Here is a 26,074-nt window from a genome sequence, read left to right as displayed (position 1 = left end):
TGAGTCTAGAATCCAGAATTGATCAGAGCTTCTGCTCTCTCTTGGGTGTTGTGGGGGTCCGTGTGTATCTTCACATCCATCCCTCACCCTCCCTTAATGTGAGCCAGCTGGAGGGGGCCCCCTGTTCCTTGCTACAAAGAAGACTTTCCAGAACACTGCACTCCTTGGCCAGGTATGACCTCCCACCTTGACCGGACCAGACAGGTTCCTGGCATCTGAATCACCTGCCCCAGATCACACAGCTCACACACAGACATGCCTGGCGCACACCATACATGGCAGTCCTTGTGAATGCCTTGAAACCGCTCCAGGCTCTCCTCCCTTGGGCAGGTATAAGTGAGCTGCATTTCCTAGGACTCCAGTCGGCCTCACCTTGGAGTTAGCTCATTGCTGTCTGCCCTTTGCATTCTCATGCTCCAGCTCATCAGCAATTGTTTATTCTTAGTGTTAAACTTGACAGTGGACGGAGAAAAACACACAGCCACGGTCAAGAGCAGCAAACTGTCTCCTCCATTAAGTCTGTCTTCATCTCTAAATAGTACCGATCAAAAAAATCACCTGTGTTTTCTCTGAGCAGCCTGCAGCTTGGTGAGGGTGAGTGTCCTCTGTAAGCTCTCACCTTCCCTGGCTATCCCTTTGCTTCCCCACACCTGTCTCACTGGCCCGAGTGAGGACGCAGGAGAGAAAAGGGATGCCGTCATTAGCTATAACCCTTAGGGTTTTCCAAAAGCTGTCTATTAGACAAAGTCAAAGAGGAAGAGAAACTATTTTTCTGGGCACTTTGGGTCTAGAGAACTCTGGCTACTTGAATCAGAAGCGGGCTCTTTGTTGCTTCGTTTTTGTGTTAAATTGTCTATAATTTGGACGGTTTCACCTGTGTCTGGAAATGTATTTTGTACCCCCATATTTTGCACCTGAGCCATGAGGAAGATCCTTGACTGGCAGGAAAGATGCTTGAGAGCAGTGCACACAGGGGTCTCCCTGGTCACACTCAGCCAGGAAAGGGGAGCCCTGCAGCTTTATACATTTGCCCAGGCAGGCTCTTCTTAGCTTTTTGACTTATCTCACTGCATGTTTCCTCTTACCACAAACTTAGGGGTTTAAAACAACATAAATTTGTTGTCTTATTGCCTTGGAGTGCAACATGTGTCTCACTGGACTGGGCTAAAATCCAGATGTTGGCAGGCTACATTCCTTTCTGGAAGCTCCAGGGGAGAATCTGTTTCTTCACCATTTTCAGCTTCTGGAGGCCCCCTGAATCCCTTGGCTTGTGGCTTCCATCTTCAAAAAGTCATCAAATGTTGCATCTCTCTGGGTTTTTCTTCTGTAGTCATATCTTCCTCTTACTCTTCTGCTTCCGTCTTGCACTTACAAGGACCCTATGTTTACACTGGGCCCATGTAGGTAATGCAGGATAATAATGTTAACCAAGTCACAACGTTAATTCCATCTACAACCTAACTCCCTTTGCCACGTGGCCTAACACAGTCACAGGTTCTAAGGATTAGGGCGAGTACATCTTTGGGGGACATTATTCTGCCTGCCTGTGAGTAGGGGTCCAGCCTGAGCATGACACACTGGTTTTCCCTGAGCATAACACACCAGGGCACTCAGTCATGAGTTTCCTTCCTATTTCAGAACCAACATTGAAATAATATTCAATTATCATTCAAAGAACAAAACACCAGTGTGTGAGGGGGTCAGCATTACCACATTGGCTTTGGTAGAGCAAGGAAGTCTACTTCCTTTCCTGTGGTCATTCTCACAGTTTCTGCTTGTGTCTCAGGCAGAACCCTGTTTCACCAACCACAAATTACCCCCAAACATGTTTAAGGAATTGTTCAAATCCTCTATCTAAATGTCCAGTAAATGTATCTCAATGTTCACTAAAGGGGAATGTGTAAAGCACATATGAAAGATTAAAAATGCTTACCAAGAACAATTAATAAAGCATATCCTGTGCAAATGAAAAATTAGATTACTTGCTGTTACCTCTAATGGCTGTTGGATTATTTGCTGACTACTACAGGTGTACAGAGCTACCTGCATTTTATCATGGTTTAGATTTAAGATGGGGAGTTATGCAAAACCAGTAAGTAAATGAATAGGTCAATAGGTGTGAACACCTATAGCAAGTTAGTGAAGTGGCTAATGCCAAGAGTTAAACTCAAACTGCCTGGGTTCAAATTTAACTCTTCTGCTTGCTAACTGTGTGCTTTAAGCAAGTTTATATACCTCTCTGTGTTTCACTTTTCTCCTCTGTAAAATGAAGATAATAGAACCTATATCACAGGGTTGTTGTAAAAATGAAATTAATCCATGTAAAGTGCTCAGAACCATGTTTGACATAATAGTAATTGTTCAGGGAATGTTAATCTTTACCAGTGTCATTATCATTACTATGTGACGGACACTGGAAGGCTCACTTGGGTTAGGTCCCCTGTCCCCCATGGGCAGGAAGGAACCAGTAGGTGAATAGGTAGGGAGGGAGTAGCTAAGAGGAAAGGGGAGGAGCATAAAAGAGGACTGGGGATTAGGGAAGGTTTCTTAGATGCAGTTGCATTTAGGCTGAGACTGGAAGGATACAAAGAATTTAACCCAATGGGTGTAGCTGAAGCCAAAGGTGGGGGGAGGGGCGCAGGGAGTGGGCATGAGGTCTGGGGGGTCTCAGCAGAAGGAGGTATGGAGTTCCTGCTAGGAGTACCAGGTTGCTACTGTCAGGAACTCCTGTGGTGGTAGCTGCCACTTCTGTTTCTTCCTTCCTCATCTGACTCCTCACTTTTCCCTCTTTTCTCTCTCTTCTCCCTTTAGAAAGCCTTGACCCCAACAGCACTCCCAGGCAGGACAGGTTGGTGGCCTCTGGTTTAGATATAGTCCTATGGGGTAGGGGTGTGTGTGGGTCAGGTGTGTCACTGTCCTGGTCTGGGGACTCTATGATCCCAGGTCTTTAATGGGGAAAGCCCCAGACTCATCTCCCTCTGCCTTGTTGTTTCTAGTAGAGCAGTTCTGGATCATCAGTCCCACTGGCCATGCTGGTCTCCCTCCCATGCTTGCCCACAGTCCACAGTCCACAGGACCACTTGTCCTAGAACATTAATACGAACCAACTTCCGTGGGTCCTGGAACCTTGAGCCTCGGCTTCTAAGTGGAGGGCTGTGAGGGAATTCCAGGCAAACAGAGTGACTAGCCTTTCTCTGGTCTTGCTGGCGAAGACCAAACTCACTGCTTTCCCGTTTCTGCTCCCGTTTTTATTGAGCTTTGGCTATTTACTCGGGTAGGAGCTGTCTGGGGCGCTAGAAGCAGATGAGCCGGGAGCTTGTCCCTACCAGCTGCAGAGGCTGAACAAATCTTAGCAAGTCATGTAAACCCTCAGAGCCTCCGTCTTCATCTGGAAGCTGGGGATTAGAATACCGGCTCACAGAGCTTTGGTGAGGATCAGACAGGGTGAATTTACAGCCCCCAGGCCAGGGTCCTCGCCCCTCCAGTGGCAGCAGAGCCGTGTGCTGAGGACCTGCGTGAGTACGGATGCATGGCCTCTGCGCATGCTCCTCGCCCTCCCGTCTTCCCCTTCCGCAGAGCCCTTGTAGCTGAGTTGCGTCTCCCTTTTCCTGCTTTCTGATTGGGCTGTCGCCATCACAACTTCACATGGGGCAGGTTCGCTTACAGAGAATTCTAAAACTGGAAAACAACCAAGCAGTGGGCCCAGAGAACAGACACAGGACTTTGAGCCAAAAATCTCTGTGACTTTGGTCAAGCAGTTACACTGCTCCGTCTCTTCCCTAAATTGGGATAGGAGCTGACTTGCAGGGTTTGTGTGAGGATTAAAGTGAGGTTATAGGAAAGCTCCTTGTAAATTGTATTGTTATTTCCATCAGCATTAATAACTCCTGGCTGGTTTCCAGACGTCGCTGGGGAAGGTTATTAATACATTCACCCTGGAAAGCAGCTTGAATGTGAAGCAGCCCCGCGCTAAATCCGCCTCCTCAGAGGCTCCAGACCTGAGCTGTCCGCGAGGTAGCCACCAGCTACATGTCGCTGTAGAAACTTTATTTTTTCATTTAATTTAAATTCAGTTAGCCAACATTTAGTTAATCGACTTCCTCAGTCATACTAGCCACTTTCCAATGGCTCATAGCCACGTATAGCTGGCGGCTACTGTATTGACAGAGCAAATATAGAACAGTTACATCATCACAGAAAGTTCTATTGGACAGCCCTGGACTAAAATAGGCACTCCCTCCCCCATCTCTTTAAAGTGTTCCAGGAACCCCTAAAGTTATTTTTTGAGGGGATACCACAGAGCCCACAGAGCATCTGTTGTAGTTAGATCATTCCAAATATGTCCTTCGGATTTACTATAAATAAAAAAGAGACAGAAATGAACAGTGTTGCTATGAAAATAGTTATTAGAATTACAGAGACTAGTGACCTAGGGCGATGCACATTAATTCTCACATACATGCGCTTTCTGGGTCACCCCTCAGGAATTTGACAGGGGAGACAGTATCACAGACAGTTACTAGATTTAAGGCAGAGATCATCCAGACACCAAGGTGTAACTTTTTGGGGGTAAAAAAGTGGAGTCAACCAGCATCCCAGAAGCTGACACGGGTTGGGGGGGGGGATGGTAATTGGCCTGCTCTTAGGGCATTTATCAAAAGATAACAAGAGATTTTCTGCATAACTCCAGGACCCCAGGAGGAACTGGGCAATTATCATGTGTCACCACAGAGTCCCCTGGAGGAGGAGAGGGGAGGCCTCGAGTCAGATACAATAACCATCATTACTTGTCCTGGTAAATTGGGTCTGAAACACCCCCCACACACACACCCCGGTGAGTGTGCTTCCCTCCAGGGCTGGAATCTCCTCCTGCAGCAGGGTGAGGATGAGGTCTGGGGCGAAATCACTGTGGTTCCATGCAGTTTCCCACCAGAAACGTTCCCAGAGACATAGTGATGAGTCGGACTTAATTTTGTTGGTTTTTAAAAATATATATTGTTATTATTTTATTGTCCCTTGCTTGTACTTGCAGTATAGATTATAATGAAGAAAATGGGAGCGGGCAGTCTGGCGTAAGGTGGGGATAGTCATTTCTGCCTCCTAACATTGTTACAGAGATTAATTGAGGGATGTGTGATAAGCTGTACCGCTGAGTATGGCACGTGCTAAACAGGAAAATGTTTGCTTGTGTACTACTACTGGTACTTTTTAGTAGTAAATATTAGTATTTCTTAGCAGTATTTGTAAGTATTAGTAATGCTATGAAATATCAGTTAAGCTATTATTAGTATATTTTTAAATGCATTCCACAGATATTTATTGAACACTCATTTGGTGTCAGACTCTGTTCTAAGACTTGGGGTAGCAGTGCTGACTGACACAGTGGCCTTGATCTCAGGGAACTTATACATGAGAGAAGGGAGATTATCCAGTGAGATAGTTACAGATAGTGACACATGCTAGTAAGAGGGACTAGTAGGGAGAGGGGGGACATCACAGTCTAGTTCTTTAGGGTGGCTGGCAAAAGCCTTTCTGAGGAGGGGACATTTGTCCTGACCCCTAGATGTTGATGCTCTCAGGTGATATCAGTTAGAATGCTTTGGATAATAGGGGCACCTAGGTGGCTCAGTCGGTTAAGTGTCTGACTCTTGGTTTCGACTCAAGTCATGATGTCAGGGTCATGGGATGGAGCCCCACACTCAGCTCCATGCAGAGTCTGCTTGAGATTCTCTCTCTCTCCCCCTCCCCTTCTGCCCCCCTCAAATAAATACATAAATCTTTTTTTTTTAAAGAATGCTGTTGACAACGAAGAGCAGAGAACTCTGATTTGAATAGTTTAAATAATAAGAACACTTATTGTCTCACATCACAAGAAATCCTGAGATAGAAAGAGATTGGCTTACCCACAGACCAAGGACATAGGTTCTTCCCTCCTGAGGATGTCCTCTGGGTCCTCAGAATGGCTCCCCTCATGGCTGCCACTGTTCTCAGCACCACATCGCAGGCACCCAGAGGAAAATAGCATTTCCAGAAGTATATCCAGCATGCTTCCTCTTACATCTCCTCTTCCTCTTGTATCTCCAGGCCAAACCCTCACCTTTAAAATCACTCACCAGCAAGGGGATAGAATCACCTTCTTTGGTGCATTTTTTTCTGTAAAGAGAAATGAAATGCTTTTGACTTGTGGGTTAGGAGGCAAAACTGAGGGTATTGTGTAGGTAGTTCTATAGCAAGAGAGAAAACAAATTTCCACAAAGTTTTTATGGATTGATGAAATTCAAAATAGAATAATAATGAAATACAATTTTCTAAATTCAGGTCTACTAATGAGAAGAATAGGCTTTTTGGGGAGGATAACATTTTGCTTGATTGAGGAGCAAAGAGAGTATTCCCTATCATCAAAAAAGATTGCAAGTGCTCATCTGTTAATGCTAATCTCTAATGAGATTTTACATATTCCATCTGTGCAAATGTCTTCACACACACAGGTGATACATGTGACCTCAAAATGCTTTCAAGTTGTCACCGTGTTACTGTGACTGGTAGTGTGTCACCACCAAATTTTGCTGTTGTGTGAAAGCAGCCACAGACAAAAAGTAAATGAATGGACACAGCCGTGTTCCAATAAAACTTTACTTATGGCTGCTAAGAGTCACAGTTCATGTAATTTTCATGTGCAAGAAAGTATTCTTTGTTTTTTGCTTTTCTTTTCAATTATTTAAAAATGTAAAAACCATTCTTAGCTTGTAGGCTGCACAAAAACAGGCAGTATGCCAAATTTGGCCCATTGGCTCTAGTCTTCTGATTCCTGCTCTAGAATAATGAGGATTTCCTCTGAGTCATGAGGGGAAGAGACTCTGTCTGCAGGGATCAGGTGGAAACCACACTTGGGTAGGGATCTAACAGTGTCTACTTCAAGGGAGAACTTTCAGGGCTAAGGAAACAGTAGGTGCAAATGTCCTGCAGCAGTGATAGGCCTGGCATCTAAGCCAGGAGCAGAGAGGAGAAAGAGAAGAGGTGCCCAAGATGAGGGTGGGGAGGGGGAGACAACTTCCAGAATGGTGATGTGAGGAGCCCCACAGAGCCTCTCCCCAGCAAAACAACCAGAAGTGGTAAAAATTATTTTAAAAAACCTAACCCAACCATTTAAACCCTCTGAAAATTGTTCTAAGGGCACATAACAAATGAAAAAAAATATTTATTCGAGAAAATGTGTTAAATCTTGGTAAGAATAGTGAGAATCTGTGGCACTTGAGTCAGAATCCATTTTCTCCTGCCCCCCCCCCCCCCCCGGCTCCATGCTACAGAGGCCAAATTCCAGATGAGCGTTGCCAAAATATTGGGGCTCCCTTCCTCCACCCAGCCCCCACTCATAAGGTAGAGGCACTACTCCAGGTGTGGCAGGCTAATAATACTGGGGCCCAATTACCTCCACCCAGCTTGCTCACAGGGGGACTAGGAGAGGCATACTGTCCACACTAGGAGAGACAAGCCAGGGAGGTCAGATAGTGCTGCCCCAGTCCAGCACATGCACATAAACCAGGGGTGTCGCTCTGAGAGAAGCAGACCACTGTTTCTGACCCTAGCCCTGGGGAAGAGACTCAGAGATTTTGTCTGAAAGAGAGAGAGGCAGGCCTAAAAAGAGTGCTCCAATGTGGCTTTAACGAAAAGGACAGGTAGTAATTAATATGGGGAAACCAGAATCCTCATACACTGCTGCTGGGAATGTAAAATGGCACACCCACCTTGGAAAACAGTCCGGATTACTTTCTTGATGGCATCCTTTGAGCACAGAACTTTTAATTTTGATGAAATCCAAGTTATTTATATGTATGCATTTTCGAAGTCCTAGAGGGAAAGAGAAAAAAGGGGTAAGAAGAATATATGAAGAAATAATGGCTGAAGATTTCCCCAAATTGAAAAAGCACTGAATTACCATATGATCCAGCAATGCCACTCCTAGACACATATCCAAGAGAATAGTCACACAAAAGTTTATCCACAAATGTTCACAGCGGCATAATTCATAATACCAAGAAGTACAAGCAACCCAATGTTATCAATGGATGAATGGATAAACAAAACACTGTGTATCCCTGCAATGGAATATTATTCAGCCATAAAAAGGAATGGATTATTGATACACACTACAACATTGATGAACCTTGAAAACCATATGCTAAATGAAAGAAACCAGTCACACAAGACCACACATTGTCCATTTATATGAAATGTCCACAGTAGGCAAATCTGTAGAGACAGAAAGTAGGTATGTGGTTGGTCAGGCTGTGAGGGTGGGAGAAAGGCTGAGTGACTGCTGATAGGTACAAGGTTAGTTTTTAGCATGATGGAAAAGTTCTAAAATCGATTGTGGTGATGGTTGTATAACTCTGTGAACATATTAGAAACCAGTGAATTGTATACTTTAAATGGATAAATGGGATGGTATATGGGTTATAGCTCAGTAAGGCTGTCATAAACATTAGTAAAGGGGAGACTGGAGAGGTGGGCAGGGAAGGCCAGCCAGATGTGCAGGGTCTTGCAGGCCTCATGGTGAGTCTGGCATTGCTGTAGGCCAATGGGAAAACATTGGAGGTTTCAGAGCAGGCAATCAGACGTGATCTGATTTATATTTTAAAAATACTGTTTATGACCCCTTGCTCATAATAAGAATATTATTACCAATGTTACTACTCTCTTGACTCTGCAATTTGAGTGGAATGAATTCATTAAATGCCTGTTCTGTAGCTTCCAGGACACCAGCGCCCATGAAGTCCTCACCAGCTGTAAGTCCAGGCCCAAGTAAGGCTATGAGAAGATCCTGAAGTATCAATCATAGCCTCATCCTGTTGCTGTGTTGGTGGGCTCAGAAGGGCTGCCCCATCTGCTCACCCTTACCACATTTTTAGGAGCAATGCACAGAAAACCACACAGTAGAGGCGTCCGTCCAGGACCCCAGCCATCCTGACCTCTGCTATTTGCCTCTTTGACCCTGATTATGGAAGAGAAAACCTTATGCCCCTCTGAGCCATTCCCCAAGTCAGTTTACGCCACAGCTGAAGACTGTTTCCTCTGATAATCTCCCATGACTAGGTCCTCAAAGACTCCTGAGTCCTCAGTAATGAATGTTAATAATGTATAATAATGAATATAATAATGGATGTTCTCAAAGTGAGTAAATATTTCTAAAAAAAATTTCCTGTGTGTGTGTGAGAGAGAGAGAGTGAGTGAGCAAGCGAGCGAGAAAACAGTCTCAAACAGCTTTTCTATGTAAGGTCTGGCAGCTGCAAGCAAGGAAGGAAGCAAACATCTCATTTTGCAGTTAACCTGTCTCATTACATCATTTGTTGGCAGCCTTGGATGACATTAGTTCTGGGAACTGGCCATATGTTTTTGAAAAGATAAGGACTCTACCTCCAGATATATTGATGGCAATGAGATCATGACATGAGAAGCTGAGGTTGTAACAGTAAAACCTAGCATCAAAAATTTAGACCAGAGGTCAGACACTCAAATGCCTTCAGGTCCAGAATGGTAACATAACAGTGTGTGGCTACTTCCTATTCAGAGAGCAGTGAACTGCAGTTACCTGAGAGGTTGTGGCTCAAATACAGTCAAATTAAAAAAAAAAAAATTGGATGTTATGTTAATTAAACCTAACCCAACCGGTGGACCCATTAGCCTCCAATTTGTAAGCCATGAGATGGGCTTGCTCAACCACTTCTATTTTTTTTTTTAAGATTTTATTTGTCAGACAGAGAGAGAGCACAAGTAGGGGGAGTGGGAGAGGGAGAAGCAGGCTCCCCAGCGAGGAGGCAACCCGACCCCGGGCTCTATCCCAGGACTCTGGGATCATGACCTGAGCCAAAGGCAGACGCTTACCCGACTGAGCCACCCAGGTGTCCTGAATCACTTTTAATCTTGAAACTAGTTTACAGAATGATAAGGCCCCCAGGTTTACTCTCCTAGTCAGAATAAACCTTGGTAGTTTCCTCAGACAGGGTTCTCTGAATAGCTGCTAACTCCTTATTTCTGTATTATAAGTAAGAAACTCTCTTTATGGGAGGGTCTCTAATAGCGGCAGGGGAGGAGGGTGGTGATGATCTGCATGTTTTCCATGCCCCAGGAACTGGGCTAGGAGCTTCATAGTACTTACTCTACTTTATATGCTTACTTTTTAAAATCCTCATGAAATAGACACCAGTAGGGCCTTGAACTTAACTGAGGAGGTAACTGAAGGTCAGAAGAGTTAAGTAACTTATCGAAAATCACACAGCTCTATAGCTTTCAAAACCTTCCAGAGAAAATCATTATTTAACGAAACCCCCAGTCCTTTACTGTTGTCTTCTTTTGTAGGTTTCAGAATGTGTCCCAAGCATTTACATGAATTTCAATTCCATGAATATAAACATTTACTGAAATATGCTTTTAAGGACAGTAAATTCACAAATATCTGGTAAAAGACAATAAAGTAAGGGGCAGAATAATGGTTCTATCAGTAGAACTAAACTTGAACTTTTTAGACATTGGTCTAAAACAGGGTTCAACAAACTATGGCACGTGGGCCAATCCAGACTGCCACCTGCTTTTATAAATAAAGTTTTATGAGGACACAGCTGCGCACATTCACTGTGTATCATCTATGGCTGCTTTCACACTAACTGCACATGGGAGAGGGTGTGACAAAGATGTGCAAAACAACGGTATTTACTATCTGGCCCTTTATAGAAAAAGTTTGGTCTGAAAAAACCAACACCTTATACATAACACATCTATAATTCCCCCAATTCCATAATCTCTCTTGCTGTGTTTTCCCACATTTTGGCAATGAAGCAAAAACCACCAAGGCCAAAAAAGTGCCTTGGTAAATTGCCCATCTTATCTCCTGAACTGGGTAAAGGTCTCCTTTTTACTGGGAGGGGGAAACCAGTATTAGAGGCCAAGCCACTTGCCTAGGTCACAGAGCAGGTTGGGGCAACACTGAATAACAACAATATTGAGAATAACAAAACAAAACAAAACAGCTCTTCTCTACTGAGTGCTTAACACTGTGCTTTATGCTCAACAGGCAGCATCACCCAGAGTCCTTGCAACTGCCTTCTGGGGTCATTACCACCATTGCCCCATCTGATAGGTGAAGAAAGCAGGGCCTAGACCAGGAAGTCTCCCAAGATCACAGAGTCTTCTGTGACTCCAAAGAAAGGGCTTTCCTCGACTATAAAATGTCAAAGCATCTTAAGCAAGCGCTCTGTCTTAGGGCTTTCCTCGGGGACTCGGTGGAGCTAGAAAAGGAGGTGTGCCTACAGTGAAGCACTGAGTCTCTTGTGGCCACCGAAAACAGAGAAGTAGGAGCTTAGACAACCTCTGGACCAAGGTCCACCTGCTAGGGCTGGAGACCCTCCGAGCATTTGCTCGTCAGATGCTCCAGCCTGCTGGTTGGGGATTCTCCGGCAGAGCTTCCCAAGTCCCTCTGCTCCCAGATCACTGAAGGCCAGGTGAACTCAGTTTTCAACAGCAGTGCAGGAGAACCAGATTCTGAATTGGAACATGGACCCCCAGGTGGTTCTTGTATAAACAAATGCTTGAGAACCCCTGGGTAGATGATAAAAGACTATTTCACTCAGAAAACCAGGTAGATGCAAACTGGTCTTCCTGGCCGGCAAAAGGTGGAGTTCTGCACATAGGCAGTCCTTTTAAGAAGGGAAAGTAGTGAGTAGCCATGTTTTGCTTTCAAAGCACAGAAGGGAGGTATCGAGAAGGAGGTGGGAAAGGAAAGGGAGAAGATGGTTCGCTTTCATTTCTTCCGTTCTCAGCACTGGCCCCTCTGGTGTGAGCACCGCTCTGTGTGGCAGACTGTATAATGTGCCCCCCACACCCCCACAAGAGGTCCACATCCTGATCCTCAGGACCTAGGGATAGGTTCCCTTACATGGATAAAGGGATTTTGTAGATTAAGGTTATGGATCTGGAGGTGGAGAGATTACCCTGGATTATCTGGGTAGACCCAATCTAATCAGATAGACCTTAAAAGCAGAAAACCTTTCCTGGCTAAATTTCAAGAGATGCCACAAAGCAAGGAGAGGTGGGATGGATTTGAAACACGGAAGAGGCTCGACCCACTATTGCTGACTTTATGAAGTAGGAAACGGCCACAAGCTAAGGAAATGCAGGTGGTTTCTAACAACTGGAAATAGCCATTAGCTGCCAGCCAGGGAGGAAACAAGGACCCCAGTTCTCAAACTACAGGGAACTAAATTTGGCAAACAACCTGAATGAGGAAAGAAACATTATCCCCCAGAGCCTCCAGAAAGGGGCACAGAACACCTTGGCAACACCTTGATTTTTGGTTTAATAAGACCTGCATTGCCCTTCCGACCTGTAGAACTGTAAGATAATAAACTTGCCTTGTTTTTATCAACTAAGTCTGTGGCCATTTGTTAGGGCAGCAGTAGAAAATGAATCTATCTGATGAACTAAACTATGCTGGTTGTAGCTAGAAAGTGGTCCAGGTTGGAGGAATTAAGGGATAATGAAGATGGAAGGGAAACTTCATTTTGAGCCCCTTCTGAAGATGAATATTCATGTCTGTATTATCTAATCTTATGGCAGATACCTTAAGTCTTGAGACCTGTTCCCTGTTATAATATTTCCCTGCTACCTAACCCCTGAAATGGGAAACAGGAAGAAAACTGAGAGTGAGTGCTGCATGGGGAGTTTTCCTTAGTTTATTCTCAAAATGTTTGTGAAAGAGCAGGATCTCTCCCTGACTTATATAGAGCATCAGCATCTGGACTCCGAGCTTCCTACTTGTGGTTGGCATTGAATTTTTCAGGTACAATCATGCCAGACTAGGGCCAGGCAGTGAACTGGTTTTGCCCTTGGGTACAATTCAGGCACTTGTATCTCCCACGGTCGCCCATAAGCCACTCACAGTCTGCGTGCACCCGTCTGCTCTACCACCTAGCCCAGAAATTCTGCAGCAATGCCAGAGGGAGCGGTGGCCACAGGTGACTTACTTTGTGCCTTTAGATTCTTCTCTGAGGTCCTCTTGAACTATTCTTAGAATCATTGCCTTCGTTTCTTCACCCTGTGCTTATGCAGTGTTCTTTTTCCAAGAAGGGAAATAAATGCATTGTTTAATTTATGAGGATATAATACTATAATAGTATATTCCTCTGCCTGAAATGTATTCTTAACTATTACCTTGGTCTGTACTTTAATTGAATTGGATAGAGATGGCACACTGCCGTTGTTAAGGTTAACGGCCCAATGATTTACAAGACAAGGCACATTTACTGGCAAATAGATTTTAGTAATTGTTCTGCTCCACGGAGAGAATAACAGCTTGTGCATTGATTCGTCATGTTCTGGAATTGGGGCTCACCTAGAGGAGACAGCGCTCAGGGTCCTGGAAACACAGACGAGGCTGCCTAGGATGGATGAGATGAGCAGGCCCCACAAACTCTTCCTGCTCAGAGTACTTCGGCTCGGGGAAGGTCTCAGTTGCCCTCAGGTGGAAGGAATGATGTTTTCAAGGTGAAGATGGCTTTAGGATGCTACAGGTGCTGGAATTTAAACGCACACAACTAATAAGGGTTTGGCTTTTTTTTTTTTCTAATCCTAGGAAGATGAGCTATACCTGATACTCTAGACATTTCCATTGGGATTCAATTTGGCATTTCTAAGGGGAAGGGATAAATTAAATAGCTGGGGAGAAAATACCTGCTTGGGTGGTCTGACCTCTTAGGAAAATCTTACTGTATTTAGGACCAAGATGGAAGTCCAATTTTCAGGTTGACTGCATCTGCCGTTTTGACACCCTTGGCTCAGTGAGGTTGAGATCCACAGAATTGTTTGTAAAACCTGGCTACTCTGAACGTGTCTTGATAAGTCCGACTCTTATTTTCCTCTCCATCTCCAAGAGTATTGACAAAAGGTTACAAGTCCTGTCTTACGAACGTCTCCAATTACCTTGCATTAACTGTGACAGAAACTCAAATGAGGGAATCAAAGCAGTATTGGACCGACGGTGGGGAGAGCTGACAAGAGCAGAGACACTGGCTCCTCAATGTCAAACGTGTGCCCTGGGCTCTGAGTCTCTGTGGTCACCAAATGCAGACCCTGCCCCCCTTTGGTCTGTCCTATCCCTGGAGAAAGTGACTGGGAGGAGTCAAACACAAGGGCAGCAGTCCTTATCTTGTGTTTTCAAAGGTGTTACTTATATATAAAGTATGTCATCTGGAGTTGACCTAGGACGGGCTATGAGAAAGAAGAGCTAGTGGTAGAGAAAAGACCAACAGAATGTTGTCCCACTTGAGAGATGATGTTACAAAACAGGAAAAGGGGGACAGTGCTTCTGGGTGAATGTAATATCACATGTACACACAGTGACCTTTTTCTTTTTCACTCTTAAAAAAATCTTGAAATGGTGAAATAGCATACTTGACAATCAGGATTTACAACGTATACTTAAAGTTAGAGGACACTAAGCACTCCTGGACCCACCACCCAGTTTCAGAAAACCCAATTGCCACTTTGTGTTCCCAGTGGCCCCCTCCCCAGTCATGCCACCTCCCACCCTCATGCAGAGGACGTCATCTGAATTTGGTGCCATCACTTCATTTTTAAGAGCTGTTCTCTACATATCTCTACAATTGTTTAGCTGTATGTAGCTTCAGTACAGTCTTTAACATTCCATATACCACTTTTCATGGTATAAATAAACCACAACTGGCTTAACCACTCTAAAGTTGATGGAAGCTTGGGCCATTTCTAGTGCTTGGTATCAACATGGCTGTGACCACACATGACACTTGCAAGAGTTGTCTCAGGTGTCTAAGAGAGATCGCCAGGTTGTATACCTGTTCAGTTTCACTGCCTAATGCCAAATTGTATTCTACAGTGGTTGCACCAACTTTTACTTCCACCAACTGTGAATGAGCATTGTGCTGCTCCATACCCTTGCTGACATTAGATGTTGTTAGAGTCCTTATGTTTTGATAATCTGATGGTGTTAAGGATATTTTATTGCAGTTTTAGTTTGTAATTAGTTTGGATTATTTGTAAGGTTAAGCATCTTATGTTGGCCATTTGTTCTGTGGGGAAAAAAAACCTCTTCATGAGCTTTTTCATTTTTCTGTTGAGTTTTGTTTTTTTAAATTAAGTCATGGGAGCTCTTTATATATTCTAGATCAGTGCTGCCTGAAAGAAATGTAATGCAAGTCACTTTTGTAATTTAAAATTTCCTAATAGTCGATTAAAAATAGAAACTCGTAAAATTGGTTATAATTTTAGTTAACTTGGTTTATATTTCTCCAGAAATATCTTAAATAAAAAATAAAATTACTAGTGAAGCCTTTGAAATCTGCAGGATATTTTATACCCTCAATTCATGCTAGCCAAATTTCAGCTGCTCAGTACCCACATGTCTCAGGGCACTATTGAGAGCAGTACATGTCAAAAGGCTGGTCCCTTGTCAATCCTATTTTCTTCCAACCTGTATGTAGCTATGTTTTCACTTTTTTGTGGTTTCTTTTGATGAACAGAAGTTTTTCACTTTAAGAATGGTCACATTTGATTAGTCTTACTGCCCTTTTATTTTATTTTATTTTTTTGAAGTGTGAAATAATTTATTTTACTTTCCCCCCCTTTTTTATTGTTGTGTTAATCCTCATACATTACATCATTAGTTTTAGATGTAGTGTTCCATGATTCATTGTTTGTGCATAACACCCAGTGCTCCATGCAGAACGTGCCCTCCTCAATACCCATCACCAGGCTAACCCATCCTCCCACCCCCCTCCCCTCTAGAACCCTCAGTTTGTTTTTCAGAGTCCATCATCTCTCATAGTTCGTCTACCCCTCTGATTCCCCCCCTTCATTCTTCCCCTCCTGCTATCTTCTTCTTCTTTTTTTTTTCCTTAACATATATTGCATTATTTGTTTCAGAGGTACAGATCTGAGATTCAACAGTCTTGCACAATTCACAGCGCTTACCAGAGCACATACCCTCTCCAGTGTCTATCACCCAGTCACCCCATCCCTCCCACCCCACCCCCCACTCCAGCAACCCTCAGTTTGTTTCCTGAGACTAAGAATTCCTCATATCAGTGAGGTCATATGATACATGTCTTTCTCTGTTTGACTTATTTCGCTCAGCATAATACCCTCCAGTTCTATCCACGTCATTGCAAATGGCAAGATCTCATTCCTTTTGATGGCTGCATAATATTCCATTGTATATATATACCACTTCTTCTTTATCCATTCATCTGTTGATGGACATCTTGGCTCTTTCCACAGTTTGGCTATTGTGGATATTGCTGCTATAAACATCGGGGTGCACGTACCCTTTCGGATCCCTACTTTTATATCTTTGGGGTAAATATCCAGTAGTGCAATTGCTGGATCATATGGTAGCTCTATTTTCAACTTTTTGAGGAACCTCCATACTGTTTTCCAGAGTGGCTGCACCAGCTTGCATTCCCACCAACAGTGTAGGAGGGTTCCCCTTTCTCCGCATCCTCGCCAACATCTGTCATTTCCTGACTTGTTAATTTTAGCCATTCTGACTGGGGTGAGGTGGTATCTCATTGAGGTTTTGATTTGGATTTCCCTGATGCCGAGTGATATTGAGCTCTTTTTCATGTGTCTGTTGTCCATTTGGATGTCTTCTTTGGAAAAATGTCTGTTCATGTCTTCTGCCCATTTCTTGATTGGATTCTTTGTTCTTTGGGTGTTGAGTTTGATGAGTTCTTTATAGATTTTGGATACTAGCCCTTTATCTGATATGTCATTTGCAAATATCTTCTCCCATTCTGTCGGTTGTCTTTTGGTTTTGTTGACTGTTTCCTTTGCTTTGCAAAAGCTTTTTATCTTGATGAAGTCCCAAGAGTTCATTTTTGCCCTTGCTTCCCTTGCCTTTGGCGATGTTTCTAGGAAGAAGTTGCTGCGGCTGAGGTCGAAGAGGTTGCTGCCTGTGTTCTCCTTTAGGATTTTGATGGACTCCTGTCTCACATTGAGGTCTTTCAACCATTTGGAGTCGATTTTTGTGTGTGGTGTAAGGAAATGGTCCAGTTTCATTCTTCTGCATGTGGCTGTCCAATTTTCCCAACACCATTTGTTGAAGAGACTCTTTTTTCCATGGGACATTCTTTCCTGCTTTGTGGAAGATTAGTTGACCATAGAGTTGAGGGTCCATTTCTGGGCTCTCTATTCTGTTCCATTGATCTATGTGTCTGTTTTTGTGTCAGTACCATACTGTCTTGATGATGACAGCTTTGTAATAGAGCTGGAAGTCCGGAATTGTGATGCCGCCAGCTTTGCTTTTCTTTTTCAACATTCCTCTGGCTATGAGGGGTCTTCTCTGGTTCTATACAAATTTTAGGATTATTTGTTCCATTTCTTTGAAAAAAGTGGATGGTATTTTGATGGGGATTGCATTGAATGTGTAGATTGCTCTAGGTAGCATTGACATCTTCACAATATTTGTTCTTTCTATCCATGAGCATGGAACGTTTTTCCATTTCTTTGTGTCTTCCTCAATTTCTTTGATGAGTATTTTATAGTTTTCTGAGTACAGATCCTTTGCCTCTTTGGTTAGATTTATTCCTAGGTATCTTATGGTTTTGGGTGCAATTGTAAATGGGATCGACTCCTTCATTTCTCTTTCTTCTGTCTTGTTGTTGGTGTATAGGAATGCCACTGACTTCTGTGCATTGATTTTATATCCTGCCACTTGACTGAATTCCTGTATGAGTTCTAGCAGTTTTGGGGTGGAGTCTTTGGGGTTTTCCACATAAAGTATCATATCATCTGCAAAGAGTGAGGGTTTGACTTCTTCTTTGCCAATTTGGATGCCTTTTATTTCTCTTTGTTGTCTGATTGCTGTGGCTAGGACTTCCAATACTATGTTGAATAGCAGTGGTGATAGTGGACATCTCTGCCGCATTCCTGACCTTAGGGGGAAAGCTCTCAGTTTTTCCCCATTGAGAATGATATTCGCTGTAGGTTTTTCATAGATGGCTTTTATGATATTGAGGTATGTACCCTCTATGCCTATACTCTGAAGAGTTTTGATCAAGAAAGGATGCTGTACTTTGTCAAATGCTTTTTCTGCATCTATTGAGAGGATCATATGATTCTTGTTCTTTCTTTTGTTAATGTATCATGTTGATTGATTTGCGGATGTTGAACCAACCTTGCAGCCCAGGGATAAATCCCACTTGATAGTGGTGAATAATCCTTTTAATGTACTGTTGGATCCTATTGGCCAGTATTTTGGTGAGAATTTTTGCATCCATGTTCATCAGGGATATTGGTCTGTAGTTCTCCTTTTTGATGGGGTCTTTGTCTGGTTTTGGGATCAAGGTAATGGTGGCCTCATAAAATGAGTTTGGAATTTTTCTTTCCATTTCTATTTTTTGGAACAGTTTCAGAAGAACAGGTATTAATTCTTCTTTAAATGTTTTGGTAGAATTCCCCTGGGAAGCCATCTGGCCCTGGGCTTTTGTTTGTTGGGAGATTTTTGATGACTGCTTCAATTCCCTTAGTGGTTATAGGTCTGTTCAGGTTTTCTATTTCTTCCTGGTTCAGTTTTGGTAGTTGATACATCTCTCTAATTTGCTGGCATAGAGTTGTTCATAATATGTTCTTATAATTGTTTGTATTTCTTTGGTGTTGGTTGTGATCGCTCCTCTTTCATTCATGATTTAGTTGATTTGGGTCCTTTGTCTTTTCTTTTTGATAAGTCTGGCCAGGGGTTTATCAATCTTGTTAATTCTTTCAGAGAACCAGCTCCTAGTTTCGTTGATCTGTTCTACTGTTCTTTTAGTTTCTAGTTCATTGATTTCTGCTCTGATCTTTATTATTTCTCTTCTCCTGCTGGGTTTAGGCTTTATTTGCTGTTCTTTCTCCAGCTCCTTTAGGTGTAGGGTTCGGTTGCGTACTTGAGACCTTTCTTGTTTCTTGAGAAAGGCTTGTATTGCTATATACTTTCCTCTTAGGACTCCCTTTGCTGCATCCCAAAGATTTTGAATAGTTATGTTTTCATTTTCATTGGTTTCCATGAATTTTTTTAGTTCTTTTTTAATTTCCTGGTTGACCCATTCATTCTTTAGTAGGATGCTCTTTAGCTTCCATGTATTTGAGTTCTTTCTGACTTTCCTCTTGTGATTGAGTTCTAGTTTCAAAGCATTGTGGTCTGAAAATAGGCAGGGAAGGATCCCAATCTTTTGGTACCAGTTGAGACCTGATTTATGACCTAGGATGTGATTGATTCTGGAGAATGTTCCATGGGCACTAGAGAAGAATGTGTATTCTGTTGCTTTGGGATGGAATGTTCTGAATATGTCTGTGAAGTCCATTTGGTCCAGTGTGTCACTTAAAGTCTTTATTTCCTTGTTGATCTTTTGCTTAGACGATCTGTCCATTTCAGTGAGGGGGGTGTTAAAGTCCCCCACTATTATTGTATTGTTGTCGATGTGTTTCTTTGCTTTTGTTATTAATTGCCTTATATAATTGGCTGCTCCCATGTTAGGGGCATAGATATTTACAATTGTTAGATCTTCTTGTTGGATAGACCCTTTAAGTAGGATATAGTGTCCTTCCTCATCTCTTATTACAGTCTTTGGTTTAAAATCTAATTTGTCTGATATAAGGATTGCCACCCCAGCTTTCTTTTGGTGTCCATTAGCATGGTAAATGGTTTTCCACCCCCTCACTTTCAATCTGGAGGTGTCTTTGGGTCTAAAATGAGTCTCTTGCAGACAGCATATGGATGGGTCTTGTTTTTTAATCCAATCTGATAGCCTGTGTCTTTTGATTGGGGCATTTAGCCCATTTACATTCAGGGTAACTATTGAAAGATATGAATTTAGTTCCATTGTATTGCCTGTAAGGTGACTGTTACTGTATATTGTGTGTGTTCCTTTCTGGTCTATGTTGCTTTTAGGCTCTCTGTTTGCTTAGAGGACCCCTTTCAAGATTTCTTGTAGGGCTGGTTTCATGTTTGCAAATTCCTTTAGTTTTTGTTTGTCCTGGAAGCTTTTTATCTCTCCTTCTATTTTCAATGACAGCCTAGCTGGATATAGTATTCTTGGCTGCATATTTTTCTCATTTAGTGCTCTGAATATATCCTGCCAGTCCTTTCTGGTCTGCCAGGTCTCTGTGGATAGGTCTGTTGCCAATCTAATGTTTCTACCATTGTAGGTTACATATCTCTTCTCCCGAGCTGCTTTCAGGATTTTCTCTTTGTCTCTGAGACTCGTAAGTTTTACTATTAGATGTCAGGGTGTTGACCTATTTTTATTGATTTTGAGAGGGGTTCTCTGTGCTTCCTGGATTTTGATGCCTGTTTCCTTCCCCAAAATAGGGAAGTTCTCTGCTATAATTTGCTCCATTATACCTTCTGCCCCCTCTCTCTTTCTTCTTCTTCTGGGATCCCAATTATTCTAATGTTGTTTCGTCTTATGGTATCGTTTATCTCTCGAATTCTGCCCCCGTGATCCAGTAGTTGTTTATCTCTCTTTTTCTCAGCTTCTTTATTTTCCATCATTTGGTCTTCTATCTCACTGATTCTTTCTTTTGCCTCATTTATCCTAGCAGTTAGAGCCCCCATATTTGATTGCACCTCATTAAAAGCCTTTTTGATTTCTACTTGGTTAGACTTTAGTTCTTTTACTTCTCCAGAAAGGGTTTCTCTAATAACTTCCATGTTTTTTTCAAGCCCAGCTAGTATCTTTAAAGTGTTGATTCTGAACTCTAGATCTGACATGGTACTAATGTCCGTATTGATTAGGTCCCTGGCAGTCGGTACTACCTCTTGTTCTTTTTGTTGAGGTGATTTTTTCCATCTTGTCATTTTGTGCAGAGGAGAATAGATGAATGAGAGAACAAAATGCTAACAGGGTAACAACGTTCCCAGAAAATATACTCTAAACAAATCAGAAAAGACCTGAAGCAGTGGGAAAAGAAAGGGAAAGAGAGAAAAAAGAAAAAGAAAAAAAAAGGAAAAGAAAAAGATAAAGATAAAAACAAACAAAAACAGAAAAAAAAACAACAAAAAAAACCAGAATGTGATCAAATATGATCAGGCTGGTAAATAGATCAGTGCCACACACTAGATTTTGGGTGTATTTGGTCTGTTAGAAGAAAGTGCCTCCTAAAATTTTAAAGAAAGAAAAACTTATATATGTACAAAAATAAGGGTTGATATGATGAAGGGATGGAATATGACTGTAAAGATGGAAATTATAAAAAATTTTATAAAAGGAATTGATAAGAAGTTTGAAAAAAGAAAGAAGAGGATTTAAAAAAAAAGAAAAAAAAAGGGAGAGAATGTGATCAGGCAGGGGAGTAGAAAAAAACCATACAATAGAGATTTAGGGTATATTTTGATCTGTTAGGAGAAACTATCTCAAAATTTTAAAGAGAGAACAACTTATATATATATGCCAAAAATACGGTAACTACTATGAAGGGATAGAATATGACTCTAAAAATGAAAAATAAAAATGTTTTTTTTAAAAAAGGGATTGATAAGATGTTGGTTGAAAAAGGGAAAAAGAAAAATTCAAAAAAAAAAAAGACAGTTAAAAAAAAAAATTAACTTTGAAAGACTAAAGAATCATGGTAAAAAAGCCATGAATTCTATGTGCATTATTCCCCTAGCACTGGAGTTCTGCCGTTCTCATTGATCGGTAAACTTGGTCTTGGCTGGCTGTTCTCGCTGATCTTCTGGGGGAGGGGCCTGTTGCCGTGGTTTCCAAAAGTCTTTGCTGGAGGCGGAATTGCCCCGCCCTTGCCCGGTCCGGACTAAGTAATCTGCTCGGGTTTGCTCTCAGGAGCTTTTGTTCCCTGCAAGCTTTCCGTACAGCTTTGGAGGCCGAGAGTGAAAATGGCGGCCCAATCTCTGCCTCGGAGGAGCCGAGAACTCGGCCCCGCTCCTCAGTGAGTCCCCAGAGAAAAGCAGTCAGTCACTCCCGTCTCCCTGGTCTCCGGCCGCACTCCGTACTCACCTGGCCTGTGACTGCGCGTTTCTATCTCTGGCACCTGACCCCATGTGGAGTCTCCAAACCCAGCAGATCCCCGCGGTGTGCTCCTGCACCTCTCCTCCTGGGGGAAGAAGGTGAGTCTCCCCGGATCTGCCGCTTGTTGGGTCCCTGCTGGAGGAGCAGGGGCCTTACTGTGCCGCGGATCACGGTTTATGACAACCCCGAGCTGAGAGCCCACGCCTGGGCTCCATCTCTGCAGCCGGCTTCCCCGCTCTGATACCTGGGAGTTCTGCCGCACTCAGGCATCCCCGGTCTTTCTGTGACCCCGAGGGTCCTGAGACCACACTGTCCCACGAGGGTTCCACCCCCCACTTAGCCACCAGAGTGACGTCCCTCAGCGGAGCCGACTTCTAAAAGTTCCGATTTTGTGCTCCGCGGCTCTATCGCTTGCCAGAAGCGGCCGACGGAGGCCCCTCCCCCGCCGTCTATCCTCCCAAAGATCGCCTCAGATTCACTTCTCCGCACGTCCTACCTTCCAGAAAGTGGTCGCTTTTCTGTTCAGAGAGTTGTTGCTATTCTTTTCTTCGAACCCCCTTTGAGTTTGTAGGTGTTCAGAATGGTTTGATCCCTATCCAGCTGAATTCCTGAGAGGAGATGAAATCCAGGTCTCCTACTCCTCCGCCATCTTGCTCCGCCCAAGTCTTACTGCCTTTTAAAAAATTCCACTATAGTTAACATATGGTGTTACATTCCTTTTAGGTGTATGATTCAGTGATTCAACAGTTCTGTACGTTGCTCCGTGTTCATCATAAGTGTGCTCTTAATCCCCTTCATCTTACTGTTTTTTTACATTTTGTTTAAGAAATCCTTCTCTAGACTAAGGCAATTAAAACAACTTTTCTTTTTTGTCCAGAAGTTTTAAAGTTTTGTCCTTCACATGTAAGGTCTTCATGTGTATCAATTTTTGTGTATTTTTTGTGGCAGTTTCCATTTCACTTTTCCATATAGTCGACAGTTGACCTTTACTGGGTGGCCTCTTTGGTCCCACTGCTCTGCAAGCCAGCCTGCCAACTTCTTGTCAGAGAACCAGTCAGGTTTGGGACCTGCTCGTCTCTTCCATTTGTCTATTTGTTTACCTCTTTTCAAATACCGCACGTTCATTTTCCTAGCTTTATGATAAGCCTTATTATCTGATAGGGCAAGTCCCTTGGCTTGCTTCTTTCTTAGAAGTTTCTTGACATATTTGGCCCTTTGCTTTTAGATATTAAGTATTAAAATGAGTTTGTCATGATCTGTGAAAATCCTTTGACGCTTCTCTTCACATAGATGAGCTGTGTGAACTCGGATGCATCACTTTGCCTCTCTGGCCTGTCTTTCCATCTGCAAAATGAAAGCAGCATGGTTTGTTTTTTCCAGGATTGTTTTGAGGAGTCAATAAAATAATGCATGCAAAGTTCCTAACACAGTGCCTGACACATGGGAAATTTTCAATAAGTAAATGAGTAGTTTTATTATTGTTAGAGCTGAGAGGTGGCCACCCCATTGTGGGGAATGCAGGGATCCTGACAAGAAGGCTGTTTTTTAATTGTGCAGGGCTGTAGCACATGAGTTTCAGACTTATACCACCTTGGTCCTCTCCTCACATTTTAATGAGGACTTTTGTGCTTAATACTAATAATGTATATGTACAGCCCTTCATACTTCTTAAAGTGTGTGTACTCAGTTATATTTGGATTGTTCAGGAAACTTGAGAGCAAGTAAAGGTGCACATATTTGGAAATAAGAGACTGGAGCTTCATATGAGTCTTGGAAGCTCTATTAGGGCACTGGGGTGAGTGGTAATAAGGACCAGAATCTTCTACTGCATCACCTACATGCCAGCTATCAACCAAGATGATAACCTGTGGAGGTGGATGTGAGTGTAGGATTGCCAGAGAAAATACAGGACATCCAGCTACATTTGAATCTCAGATAAACAATAACTTTTTAGTATAAATATGTCCCAAATATTGTATGAGACCTACTCATATTAAAATTTATTCACTTATCTGAAATTCAAATTTAACTGGGCATCTTAGGTTTTTTTATTTGCTAAATCTGGCAGTATTAGGTGGGGGACATTGCTGTTACTTTTTCAAATTAGAATTGTGCTCTAATGACTGAGTGCATAAATTGTCCTTAGATGGCATGTCATCTAACCCCTTCTTTTGGCAAATGTGGAAATTGATATCCAGAGGCTCAGTTAACTGCAGAAATTGGATGATTCTAGATTTTGTGTTCTTTTTAATGCTTCTAAATGTGCAAAAATACATAGCAAACTTTTCATTATCCTCCTCATCCTGGAGTGGTAGAGATGTCTACCACATGGACCATAAACCTTTGGTCATGGGCGGGTTCTGTGACAGACCCCAGGCCCCCAAGTCAGTATCTGGTTACCCACTGAGTTAACCCAGGTGTGAAATGCTCTGGATTCTAGAAAGTTTCTGGCCTGGAGTTGAAGCCTAAAGGGTAAATGGCCCACCTTTGAAGGCCTCTGTTGAAATGTTTGCTTTGTCAAAGCCTTCAGTTACTATAGTGATAGGGACTGGAGAAGCCGATAAAAGCACAGAAATCTTTAGATTAAAAAAATGAAGAAATGATGAAGGGGAAGGAAAGATGAAGAGATGAGGAAAGCTACTGCCACTTCCTGGCATCTGGAGGGGCTAAAGAACATCATGACAGAGAGGTGGGGCTCCACTGGGAGAGTCAAGTGGTATAATAAGACTTAATATCAGAATTTTTTTCTAAAATGAAGAGCCTTAAACGGAGAAAGGGCTCCCATGGGCCTCTGTGATGAAGAGCCCCATTGCTGGAGTTGTTTAAAACCAGAACTGAACAAGGTAACGGAAAGTAAACTGCAGGAAACACTCCCCTGAATATCTTTTGGGACAGACTTGATAATCTGGTAGGTCTTTTCCTTTTCTCAATGCCCATGAATCACTGGTTCATGTGAAAACATAATGGTTAAATGCTCTCAGGGAACCAGAAATTGAAAATTTAATTGAAAGTAATTTTCATACAAGTGAAGCAAGGTTCAGAAATTTAGAGAGAGAGTGTGTGTGTGTGGGTGTTTTAATCCAGGATAGTGTGAGCAACTAGTTTCAAAATCCTTACCAGACCAAAGCTTTGTTTCCACCTTGCTGAGCTGTTCCTATTCCTCACCTCTAGTTTCAAATTATTTTTATGTGACACTTGGACGATTATGCCTATTTGACTTCATTTTTCTAACTAAATAGTCTTCAGGAAATAGATCGCTGGACTTAGTTCAAAGCTCTAAATAAACATTCATAGTATCTATGTGCTATAAAATCACCTCCTCTATGATGCTGATCCAACGCATGAAAATTGCCCTCCTGGTGCTAGAAGCCAAGCCTGGTTGACCTTCCCAATTTTTCAGCTGCAAATCTGAAAAACAAACCCAGCTGTTGTGGAGAAACATGAGGTGAAGGCACACATTAGGTAAGCGTTCATGGTTTTCTTTCATAGCAGATGTCCTCATAGGAGATGAATCGCATAAAAACTCTACCTGTTAGCAAGCTTTCGTTGCTGTCACATTATTTTCCTACATCAGTTCTAATATTCCTGGTAGTAGAGGTTTTTTAAAGGCAATTTGGGGAGCAGCTACTAGCTTTTGCTTTGTATCCTGCATGCCTTCCATGCAACGAATTACCAGATGGGGATTCTACCCTTTCTCCCCAGCCCTATGCCTGCAGCCCCATGGGCCTCCCCTAAGGGTCTCCCCATGTCCCCCTGCATCTCCCTTGCTGTCTGTTGTGTGGCTGCAGCCACATGAAGCTTCCCCAAGCACAGCCTTGATCCTATCTCTCTCCTGCTCAGAAATTGTCAATAGCTCCCTGTTTTCTGGGAGGCATTTTCCCCAAACATGAGTCTTTCACATACCTCCATTATCTCCACTGTTTCCCTTCCATCTGTGTGCTGTTGTTTACTTCATATTTATCTTTAAATGGACTCACTTTTTTTTTCACTTAAATGTATTCTAAGAGGAAACTTTATCTCTAAGTAAATGGGAAACCAGTATCATC

This window comes from Halichoerus grypus, chromosome 1, assembly GCF_964656455.1.
Source record: "Halichoerus grypus chromosome 1, mHalGry1.hap1.1, whole genome shotgun sequence".
Classification (NCBI taxonomy): domain Eukaryota; kingdom Metazoa; phylum Chordata; class Mammalia; order Carnivora; family Phocidae; genus Halichoerus; species Halichoerus grypus.
This window is presented reverse-complemented; position numbering follows the sequence as displayed.